Consider the following 13432-nt stretch of genomic DNA (forward strand, 5'->3'; position numbering starts at 1 on the left):
GTGGTTAGTTTTTTAGGACAAGTGTAACTTTTTTGTTGAATGATAATTCAGATAACTTTTTTATGTATGATAATGTATGATTGTTAAAAATATTTACTTGATAAAAAATAATAGTAACTTATTAATTTGTTTTAATAAAACAGCTGTTTTAATTTCAATATTACATTTGTAGAGAGCTTAACAGATTTTTTTTCTATTTTTCATGCGTTTTGTATGTAATTAAGGATTATTTTTTAAAGTTTGCGTTTGTCTATTATAGACTTATTTTACATCTTTCTCTTCGAAATTAAATTTTCTACAAGTACTGTGAAAAAATATTTTGTGTTTATTGTACATTTAACATAGTAAATCTGCTTCAAACCTAAATGTAACTTGTTTTTCGGGACCAAGTTTCGCGTATTTCGTCACATATCTTAAAAATTACTGTAGCTACAGGTCTGGAAACGGTTTTATTCAATTTTTCAGTTCATTTTACATAAAGTACGCTAAATTGTACATCTTAATTAACAGCCAACAAATACCCGTAGGGCTTCGTTGCAGCAGGGGAACTGAAATTCAGACGAAATATTTCACCCTGTATAACTTGGTAACTAAGCATTTTCGGACCTATGTTAATTAGACCTTTTTTTCTTATTTTGATGTGAGTAATCACGCCCTGACTTATGGGCACCTTTTTTCAGAACACCCTGTATATTAAGTCGTATGGTAATTTGGAAGAGAAAGTAGGCATATTTGAGAAACATATTATTTCATCGTTTATCCGAAATTTCAATCGTACATAAATTAACATAACTACAATCGTAGATAGTAGATTATAAGCTACAGCGTCACAAAAATCCAGATAAAAATTATTATATCTACTATTAAATTTAATCTGTATAATACAAATATGAATATACAATAATACACCTTTTAAAACTTTTTATAAACTTTATTGTGCAATGTACATTTCGAATTCAATTAATTCATCATCAGGTACTTGTCGGTTCATTGAATTCGAAATACACAGTGTACAATAAAATATATAAAAAGTGGTAAAATGTTTATTACTGTGTATTTATATCAAACACTTTTCGAGGCTACATTTGTAATATAGATAAATCTGCTTGTGTTGCTTGTTGAATGCTAGGGGGTGCTAATTCAGTGACTGGGCCATGTCCATGCGCTGAATAAGCACCCCCTTGGAACAGGGGGTGTTAATTCAGGGCCTCGACCATGTCCATGCGCTGAATTAGCACCCCCCCCTGCCGTGACGTCAGAGGCCGAGGGGGTGCTTATTCCAGGGGGTGCTAAAGCAGCGTCCCCGGCCACTGCGCTGATTTAGCACCCCCTTCCGTGACGTCAAAATGACGTCACTGGCGAGGGGGTGCTATGTCCAGGGGGTGCTAATTCAGGCGCACCGTTACGAGCCGTACGCCACCGAACGCATTTTCTTTCGGCAAATAACTGAGATGCTCCGTAGTCCCGATACTGCGATCTCTGGCCTGTGGTACATCGCAGTCTTAACAAATCTAAAACATGTACTGTAATAAAATTGAAAGTGTCATGTAAAATGTTATTCACATGTAATATTTGAATGAAGCCACTCCTAGTCTGATTTTTTCTATAATATTTTACGTATCATGTTTTGCCTAAATTATACTACAATATTTTATATATGTGTAGCGACAGTTTTCATGTGTATCTTTGTGTCCATTTACTGTCAGTATATAGGGGCAGAGACTAATGTGAATAAAGCATAGCATGTGGCTTGGGTAAAGTGCCTGAAGAGTGAAAGGCCTACCAGCCATCCCTGTTAAACACGAAGCTGTGCGGACGTCGCGCACCTGGCTCGGGTCCCCCGCTCGGCAAATGTCGGAGGCGATCGGTAAGTTCCGATCCCTTCCACAGCAACTACTCATTGCCCTCCCTACAACAGATTTTGCCAGCGCTCCATGCGGATTTTTGAAACATCGTACTGCGATTTCTGGCCTGTGGTAGAGCGCATCCTTAAGTTTGCCTTGTTGCCATGTCCAAGAAAATACGTCAAAAAGTTTATAACTATGGCCATTATAATTTACTACATCCTTAGTATGTTTTATTCCATAGTTGAATTTGTTTTGTTTCCCGATAAACAAAATATATACCACAAATCAGAGAAGCCTACTTCTGTCAGATGGGTTCAGTCTTTACATTTATAGTAAACATTTTTTAACGTTTTAGAACATTTAGAGCTGGAATTGGTAGAATAGTTTAAAATAACAGTCCAGCGAAATTTCATCTTACCTTAGTAAATGTTCTAAAATAGTATTCAGTTTATATATTAAAAATCACATAAATAGTGTTTAATGCACTTTTAACTGTATATTTTAGTTTGGTTTATGCAAATATTTAGATTACATATAAAAGGCAAAGTTAATATCTAACTTTTATTATAAATATAAAGACTGTTATAAAAACCATGTTTGACAGAAGTAGGTTTCTCATATCTGTGTAGATATATATTTTCTTGAATGGGAAAAAGGCAAATCAATTATGGAACAAAAAATACTACGGCCGGAGTAAAATACAATGTCTATAAAAATATACGCTTTTTAACATATTTTCTAGATAGTGGCAAGATGGAAAACCCGAAAATATTGGCGTCGGAAATATAATTCACTCGAACCGGAAGTGCTCATACACGTGCAAATCGCGGGTAATTGCTAGTTCAAAATAAAAGGTATTTAATGAACACAGTGTATGAATGTTCAAGTACTCTAATTATTTATTGTACCTTTTCACAAACTTAACTTTCACTTGTTGACATCTACCTATTTCAATTTCTTAGATTTTAACACCCATTAAGTAAAATCATATTATTTTGTTCCAATATTTAGAGATAAAGGGGCATATTTTAAAAACATGATGTATATTTCAATGTATAATAAAACTAACGTGTTGAAATTCTCTAACCTTCCCCCCTCCCACCCTGAGCAGTCTAGTTTACTTCACTCCTCTTACAAATTCTACGTTTTGTTGCACAACAAATAAGTTATATTTCAGTTTACTTTTTTAACTACATGGATATGGTGGCGAATTTTTTCCATTGATTCAATTTAGTTGATTATATGATTGGTAAACTATTTATGATATTGTATTTTCTAATTATTTTTCAATGAATATGACAGGAAGGTGGGCTTGCCTACTTTACAGACAACTCCGTCTTATGTCACATGAAATTACTATGAAAGCAATTTTATAAGGAATCACATTGTGAGCGATTTTTGTATGTATCTTTAAATGTATCTAAAAGGCCTAGTCTATTAAAACTACAAACTGAACTACAAAAAGAATTCTTATAAAGGTGCATTACTTTCAATAAACTTTATAATTTGTCGTACTGACACATCAAAAAAATATTGTTATTACATTTCCTATAATTTTAAATATTCGGACTAATTTTTAATTCATCACTTATTATCCGTCTGTCGAACTTATTATACGTGACTGTTATGCCCTTATTATTCATATTTTGGGTTACAGGCAACCAATGCTATATTTTATAATAAACTTCATAATAAAAGGGATTGTCTTATAACCATAAGACCTGTACATATTTTATCCTGAACGAAAGGAATCATACTCTGGATTTCAATACCAAACACCTATGTATTCAAAGATAATAAGGTATGTGTTTATTAATTTGCACTAAGTTTGAAATATTAGTTTAATATTTATGATAACATTTTTATTTTAACATTTGATATACAATCTAACATGGGGTTTAAAATTCCACTTTTTAATACATCGCGATGGTAATAACACTAAATATTCCATGTAATTAAGTGATGTAATTTGATAAAAACACATTATCTTAACTTTTATCTATGCTATTAATTTTCAAAATGATATAATATGCAATGGTATGGTATAGTGACATGATAGGAATTTTACAAAATACCACAATCGTGTAAGTATTTTTGCAAACAGTTACTATAGAACATGATGGGCTGGTTTCTGTAATACGTCGTTGCACGACTTATCTTACTCAAATTGATTACCTCATTTCAACAGATGTCGCGTCGTTAGCTATAGAGATAACAGTGGGTGAAACTCTATTACTGAAACCCTGATTACCTCTGAATCATGTATGGTGTAAACTGCAAATATTCCAGTATTGAAACAGACGTATTTGTTCGTTCAACAACTGGCGGAGTGTTGTCAGTTCCAATATGTAATGAAGCGAAATTTACAGGGTGAGTGGCTCTTGGTGTGTGACAACATTTTTGGGTTATAATGCAATGTAAATGTGATACAATGGCGGTTATAAAAAAGTATAACTCCAAAAATTAGGTCTGAAATTAATTATTTTCAGTTTTCTAAAAACCCCGTGTTTTTTTTTACGTAAATCTGATATTTCTCAGCAACGTATAGACGTATGTGAGGAAACTACATCATTTCTAGATTATCCGTTAGATTTTCAATTTGAAAAAGTTATCGGTTCAAACGGTAAAAAAAGATAATTAAGCTTCATGTCGATTCAAATGGCAAAGTTGCTAGGTTTCAGAAAAACTGAAATATCATTGAACCCCATCTTTTTACACCATGTACACAAGAATGTGTGAAGTGATATTAAAAACTTTGCCATTTAATAGGCTTTAAAATGGTATGCCATATGACCATCGGCTATATGACCAACTATTTAGCTGTTTTACCATTTAAAAGCCGGCGGAGCAAGTACTTTTTGTGATTCAATGTTTATTGAAAAAAATAAATTCGGCTATTGCCATTTATACAAATTTAATTAAATTAAATTAAAGTCGTTTGACAGGTATTTGGTCTTCCGATCATATGTTAGTTTGGTTGTTTAAACGCATATGTGACAGACACGGCCAAATACAATATAATTGAATCGTAAAAAGTAAGGGCTCTGTGGTGTAATGGTAGCACATTCACCCGGCAAGTGAGAGATCCTGGTTCGAGTCCCGGCGGAGCAAGTTCTTTTTGTGATTCAATGTTTTATTTAATTCAATTTAAGAACATATATAAAAATAGTAGTGTGGGATACGTTTTGATGCACAAGTTTTTCCATATGAAAATAATTATTATTTACCACCATATCTCACTTAAACTATACTAATCAAGTAATAAATGTTGTTTAGCTGTGATATAAAACCATGCTTATAGAATTAACGCGGTATTAGGTTCATTTATTTTACGTTCTCGAGAGAGACATCCTTGCAGAAGTTCTAAATCATATTGCTTATTCCTTTTACCAATCTTGAATAATAATTTCTGGATATCTACATTGCAATTAGTAAACGTTAGTGTTTCATGAGATAAACAGCTGATCTCCTGTTTGTTACTAAAATAATTATCTTTCCCCTAATAATTTCAAGCATTGAAAGTACTAAATGGCAATACTGTTTGCCACAATAATGACTAATAGGTGAGAACTTGGTTATCACAGGAGCGTCAACCTCATTACACTCTGTTTACGAGTATACAGCTAAATAAGCAGTTAAGTTAGTTGTCTAATGACGACGAGAAGGTATTCATGAGTTATCTCTATGGTTGGGTTCTAACATCAATGCAAACCTTTGGCCATCAGTGTCGAAACAGACTTTGAATCATTTTTTGTTATTTTAACACCGTACAAATAATTTTTTATACAATACTAGCTGTTTTCCGGCTTCTCACGCTTTTCGTAAGCTTTGCCCGTGTCTGTGCACTTCTGGTTCAAGTGATTTATATTTCCAACGACGATGTAGAGTTTTTATTGTTGCCTTTATTATAAAGTGGTATAACACTCAACCTTTAAGTTCAACCAGAAATGTATTTTGAAGACAAATATACATCAAAGCTTAGCGCCTTCAAATAGTTTTTCGCTATTTAATATAATTAACTGTCTCGTAATCGCAGTTTATAGTGTGCAGGCGCTTTAAAAAACTTGTAACTTTTGCAGTGTCACCTGGTGGCGAGATACATCGCAAGGCATAGCATATATAAACCTTCTCCGTCGAAAAATACATATACATACAAATTTTCATAATGATCGGTAAAATAGTTTACGATTCTATAAAGGACATACATACAAACATTCATTTATATATATATATATATATATATATATATATATATATATATAATATATATATATATATATATATATATATAGATTTATAATACATATCATTTGATATTACAAGATGGAGTTGAGATTGTGTCCGCTTTTTCCGATTTTTCCAGACATTTTCCATCGTTCAGTGATCGGGTTGAAATCAGTAACAGTACGTTTCGAGATTTACAATCTGATCTCTTCCTCAGGTGAATAATCGACCTAATATATAACTATAATCTAGGTTAAAGTAGGATTTATCTATTTGGATTTTTAAATAAACGTCCAAACATTGAAATATATTTTAATTCACCTGTTTTAGTATCCATAGTTACCGCTTTGGGGGTTCAAGTAGCTCTTAAAATCTAAAGATTTTGGAAATATAACTCCTTTGGCAAAAATATAGCCTACTCATATCTTTAATATTCCTTTTCTTTGACAACTTCACAGTAATCTTAATAAACCACCACTCTCTCTTACGATAAGTATTATTATATACTAATTGATCGTGATTTATACATTAAATTAACCTTTGCTTTCAATTTCTGTACATGATATGTGTTTATGTTTACCTAACGACTCACTGAGTTCAAATCTGAGTCCGATAAGAACCGAGCACAGGGCGTTTACTATATAATATAACGAAGTATAGTAAATCTTGTCTTACTAAAGGTCAGTTTCGGACATTCGTTATTGTTATATTTTACAAATGCATACTTTTTGTGACATTGAACGATATCTTATGCTTTAAAACCTAATTCCATCAAATCATCCATAGCCAATAACGAACTTTAATCAGACTCTGAATATGTAGAAATAATAATGTTGCATCGTTTGTTACATGTAACTTGTTTTATATATATTTTTATTTTCTGTTAGAACTTTGTTTCTGATTTGAAGCAAATGGTTTCTAAACTTATGGGATAGCAACTTTTAAAACTTAAATGCGCAAATGTATGTATTAAACATTTTTTTACTAATACAGTTTTATTGTCACCATTTACTATTACTTACTATTTCTGTGCCAGCTGCGTAAAGAGTGTTAAGTCCAAAATTGGTCAAAATGAGTTATTGCTACACCCGCATGCAGAACAATGATATCTACGTTTGTGTATAGGGTGATAAGTCCAATTTTCACATATTAAGCAGGTTATTCACTTGTGCGCCAATGGTATAAGTAAAAAGTGAAACAATATTGATTGTGTAAAGTGTGTTTTAGTCCATGGTCACATTTTACTCAAACTATACTTGCCTTAAGGTCTATTTGTGTTTAGTGTGTTAAGTCCAAGCAATTTGTGACTTAACGCACTATTCACTAATTTATTTATTAAGTTAACACACTTTACACTGTTTTAAAGCCTGATTTGACTACTTTAGTTTTCAGTAGTTGTATTGACCATACTCTGGAAAACAAGCACATAATAATCATCATAACCTGATAGTTTGTTGGTTAATGTGAAATGTAGTATACAAGTTAGTTTACCATCATGTCATTAAAATCTAAGCGGATTTTGGAAATGTGTGGTGCAGCAGTTAAAAGCACAGATTTTTCTTCGGAAGATGAAAAAGGGGCGTATTTAAAAGAAAAAAATTCTTGAAGATGCAGAGTTTGCATATGAATCTAAAAAGTTAGATAGAGAAAAATCAAAAAGTTGACCATACCACTAAAACAGTGACATTTGATTTGCAGCAATGCCTGCCAACTCCTCTAGTTCACAATTCTGTGGCTTTCTATAAACGCCAACTTTGGACTTTCAACCTAACAGTCTACGACTGCACTGAAGGCTTAACTTACTGCTACCTTTGGCATGAAGTTATAGCTAGTAGAGGTGCCAATGAAGTGGGTTCATTGATCTATTCGTTCATTTCGGAAGCTACAAAACCTGATGTGACATGTTTGACAATGTACACAGATACATGTGGGGGCCAGAACAAAAACACATACATAGCTGCTATGTGTATGGTGACCCTACAGAATTCGCCAGGGACTAAATGAAATCAACCATAAATGTTTGATACCTGGGCTTACGCACAAGGAGTGGAGTGTGATACATCTCACGCTCTAATTGAAAAACGTAAAAAAAAACCTTTCACACAGAAACATTAACCACCCCCACGATTGGTGCGCCAGCTTATACGAAGTACTGGATCAAAAGCATCCTTTTATTGTAATGAAGAACTTGAAGACTTTTTTGACTTTGCTAAGCTTTTCAAAAAGTGATCTCCAGCAGCGCAAGCAAGATGTTGTAGGAAACAGTTTCAATTGGAGGAATGTGCAGTGGTTGAAGTACCTAAAAAGTGAACCTGGAATCATTTTCTACAAAACTTCCTTGGACCCCAATTCAATCATTTCAATGTATAAGTTTTAAAAGGAGATGTAATGAAACCACTTTTGCAATGACCCCTAGTCTACGTTACAAGGCCAAAAACCCTAGCCCTGAAAACAAAAAGAAAAAGAAAAACCTCCTTGACCTATTACCTTTTATTTCTACCTGTGTTTCACCAATTTTATAAAGACCTGAAGACTTCACAGGAAGCAAAGGATACCTATCCAGATGACATTCCAAATGAAGAAACTGAAGAGGCAGTACCATTAGTTGTAAAAAGGAGGAACGCACTAAATCCAAAAAAAAAGAAGAAAACATGTAATAAAACGAAAAGAAATAAATATAAAAACAAACCGCCAAAGGAAGGGGTTAATAGACATTTTCAAAAAATAATTAATTGTTTGAATATTAATTATTCACTGCTCTGTAAGATTAGAGAATTGTTAAATTTTTTTACAGCTATTCCGAAACACAAAAAATTAAATTTTGTCAATTTACCAATATGTTTGCCAGAGTAAAACTTTTGTGTTTGTATAAATATTTAAATCTAGCCTTTGACTTATTAAACAATATACTACTTAAAGTTTGTTTTTTTAACCCTACAAACAATTTAAATATTTAAAGACAGTGTAAATAAAAAGTTTACTGTTTCAAAATCGCAAGCTTTCTTCTAGTATAAAATAAGTTAAGTCCATGCAATTAGTGTAAACCGTGTTAAGTCCAAGTCAAATAAAGTTTTACATTTTTTTCTAATAAAAGAGAAATATTGTTACGTTATTTTGAAGTATATTACCTTTTTAAGGTAATACACAAACTAATATTTTAATGAAAATAGGAGGTCTGTAGGAGTAAAATGTCCACATACTATTAAAAAGTTTAGGTTTCAAAATTTACTGAAAACTTCAAAACGTGAATATCTCAAAACTATGTTTTTTTGACTTAACACTCTTTACGCAGCTGGCACAGATTTAACTTTGTAAAGGTTCATTACAGATTTCACTAGTCACCTGTTTACGTTAAACAATTCTGTAAGCAATATAAATGTTACATCACAATTTTTTGTGATTCTGATAAAAATTATTAAAAAATAAACATTTAGGTATGATATCTGATCTGTAAAAACATTAATGATAATGAGACAAAGAGTTTACTTTCCATTGTAAGTTTTTCGTGTACATTTCAGTCTTAGTTTCGGGTCATTTTAACAGCGTTTGATATATGTAATTCTGTACTGGCAGCAAGAGGAAGGATATTTCGAATTCCGTTAACTGCCAAATGCTCCGTGAATATAAATTTCAACAGATATTCCGGTCACATATTCATTTAATTAAATGACAATCGTTATCGCTATTCAGTCGTGTGTTCAGTGGAAATCCATGTTTGGTTGAACATTCTGCTCTCCTAGCAGAATCAGAGTGCTAAAACCCTGAGATAGCTATAACTAGAGATTTTGCTACAATTTTAACTGGCCTAATTTCATCCAGCACATCCACAAACTGTCTGTATAGATATTTGTGTTTTTTTGTCTAGTAAAATTTTCTGGTCAAAAGAAATTCGTAACAAATAGCGCATCTGTTACTCGTAATAGAGCATTGTAATAGATGTATTTGAGCATCATCTTGGAATCACAATATTTATTTACTAAATACTCCTAATGTTCACGTTGCTTAAGTTGCAACTATGCCTTCCTTGTCAAAGGTGAATTGGTGAGACAAAAATCCAACAAAATATAAAATAGCCCACCGATTTACACTATTATTACAACGTTTAATTTTTCAGAAAACTGGGAATATGTTTTGGACTGCAGGGATTCATTCACTGTATTATATTATTTCTTTGGAGTGGAGTTTTCACCCACTTAAACAGTTTAGCCAACCTGCGCTGGATACAATTCATGGCTCATGGAACAGAAAGCTCATATTAAACTTCTCATTCATTGCTCGCTGAATTCATTTCGTCAGCTTTGCGCTCACAATAGCGTAAACTATTCTATCAACACCTGATACACCTGAATAGTCTGGTATGGCATGTCCAGACCATTCACATTCCACCATATCTCGCATTACGATATTCACTTAGTAAAGTAAATGTACCGATCTACTGATAAAATAGTATAAAAAGGGATAAAATATGATATGTTATACATATATATATATATATATATATATATATATATATATATATATATAACATATCATATAGTGGTTTCCTAATTTCAAAGCTTTGTATGCGTTGCTGTTTAAAATAAAGTATCAACAACAGTGAGCGATCACTTTTGCTTTACAACTTATAAATCAGCTGTAAATTTAAATAATAAAGCTTTAAGCTAGTCGCTTTTATTTAGTAAATCAACTTGTTTAAGTAATAATAATAAAAAAATTGTGTAATGAATTAATTGTATCTCAATAAATGGTATTTTTGCAATATATACATATAGAGCAAGACTATTGTATTTCTCCTAGGCCAATTGCAAATCGAATTGTACCAGATGTATAGCATCTATTTCTTACATATTTAAAGTTCAAGAGAAAATAACTACGTCAAAAGTTTTTTATAGAAACATATACATGCCAGAGTAATAGAGGAGGACGGAAAAAAAAGTTTCCATGTCCCAGAGATACACTCCGCACTCTATCTTCAGTACAAGTTGGAGATGTTCCTGACATCACATGATGGTTCTCTCTCTGAGTTGAATTGTACCTCGAGGGCAAACATTACAACATCTTGAACTCAGATAGTGGTTGCCATAAGTTACCAATGTTTCGTTGTATAATAAAATATTATTTGTTATTATTTACACATGCAAAAAGAAAATTATTGGTAAAATAGATTTAAGGCGGCTTACATTTAGGTTAAAAAAGTTCAACAGATGTACTACTTCCTGTTAGTAAAATACGCAACAAAGCCTACCTAGTTCCATTACTTTGAATTTTGCTGAGCAACCAATACAAAAAAAAACAGTGCAACTAATAAAATAGTTGGAATCAGAAATTTGACTGAATCTCAACATTGTGTTATATGAATTGAATAAATAAATGAAGTTTATTCCACAGTAATACAGTTTTACAAGACATGGCAATAATGGAATATTACTAACCACTGTTACCAGTAATTGTGGCTAGTTGACAAATTTACAATAGATATAAAATATAATAGATTTGAGTTCAGTTCAGTATAGCATTAAGGTTGACGTGCAGCTTTGCAGTGTTTGTGGCGTGTCTTGATGTGGGGGAGGCGAACAGTAGATAAAATAAGATAAGATAAGACAATATTATAATTTTTACAATGAACCTAGACTTAGCTTCCTTGCAATGGATACACCGTTTAAAACAGCGTTTAATATATGTATTATATATTATCAACACCTACTTGCAAAGTTATTTGATTTCATATATAAAAGTACACAGATTAATATTTAAAGAAATACAAAGACAGACAAATATAATGATACTTAATTAATCATACGTACAATTTTAACAAATATTTTCTTGTAAACAAATAATTTCTTTTTATCTAAAAGCCATATTTTCAGTTTTTTACAAAAAAGGTTTGTATTTTGCATTTCTTTAATTTCAGTAGGTAACTTGTTGAAATACTTCGGTCCCATATATAAGAATGATTGTTTTATTATAAACTTGTTTACTTTTGGTAACACGAATAATCTGAGTTTATTACTACGCATATTATAGCGGCTCCTTGAGAACCCCCTGTTGCCACTCCTGCAGTAAAAAAGTCGTAATGTTTTAAAAGTGAACAAACGTTGTATAGAGAGGATGTTAAGGTTTTGGTAAAGAGGAAATGAAGATTCTAATTTGGATTTTTTTGGAATAATGCGTAGAAACATGTTCTGTGTTCTTCTTAAGTTGTCAATAACTGTCTTTGACCCACCTGCCCAACAGACAATGCTATATATTGCAGTCTAGAGTGTATCAGTCCAAAATACACACTACGTAGTAAGACTACGTCACAGAAGTTTATTAAATAATAAAACTTACGTAAGTTATATTTTAACTGATAATGCAAAAGGTTTCCATGTGCTTTCCATGTTAGATTTTCATCAACATTAATACTTAGGTATTTAAAAGAATTCGAATTCAATGATTGCACAGTTACAGTTCAACATATTATTACAGCTATCGTTATGGTACCTTATCGGAAAACGGAAATCAAAAGTTTTGTGATCAAAATTTATATATTTTGTTTTGTTTGTACTCAACATCATTTTATTTACTTCACACCATTGTTTAATAATATTAAATTCGTCAGATATATTAGAGTAAAGGTTGTCTTTAATTTTATCACTGTATACAAAAGCAATTCCATAGCTTTGCCTTTGTCTTCTGGTACGTATACCTTTTCATTAAGCTTTCTGTTCTCGGATTTAATAATTTAATTCTCCTTTTTTCATTCGGAGTATTCTTTCCTAATACTTGCAATTAAAGTATTTGATTCATCGACTTTGTCAGATAAGAATCGTACAGCTTTCCTGAATTTCTCTATCTGCAACGTATAGTTCTTTATTTCAATAAACACTTCCCTCTTGAACGAGCCCATTGTCGATAGAAGTAGGTGACGATTTACTGCTGCTGGTGGAGGAGGTGTCTTTCTTTTGTACACAAGCCTCACATTTCCATTCCTTGCCTCCTGTTCTCGTTTTCACTCCCTCGTTTTTAACACACATAGTATGAAAGTAGTGCTCACATCCACCACTACACCTAACAATTTATTTTCTCCGCATACTAGGCCACAAACACCACAATTCAACGACATATTATACATTATTTGAATTCCAATTGAATTCCAGTATAAAACCTCACGATTACATAAGAAACCACACGCACGGTATCTTATCAGCAGCGCAAGCAAAACGATAAGTTGCCTGCACGACTGCTGCAACTGAATTCTGAAGTAACTTCAAATTTGTAATAACTATTTTAAAATGGTAGAGTTTCCATACATTTTTTTATTGCAATGTATCAATATCTACAGGATACTCACTCTAGTGAATGTCCTTAATGCATATTTT

The sequence above is a fragment of the Homalodisca vitripennis genome, chromosome 1 (assembly GCF_021130785.1).
Source record: "Homalodisca vitripennis isolate AUS2020 chromosome 1, UT_GWSS_2.1, whole genome shotgun sequence".
In the NCBI taxonomy this organism is placed as follows: Eukaryota; Metazoa; Arthropoda; class Insecta; order Hemiptera; family Cicadellidae; genus Homalodisca; species Homalodisca vitripennis.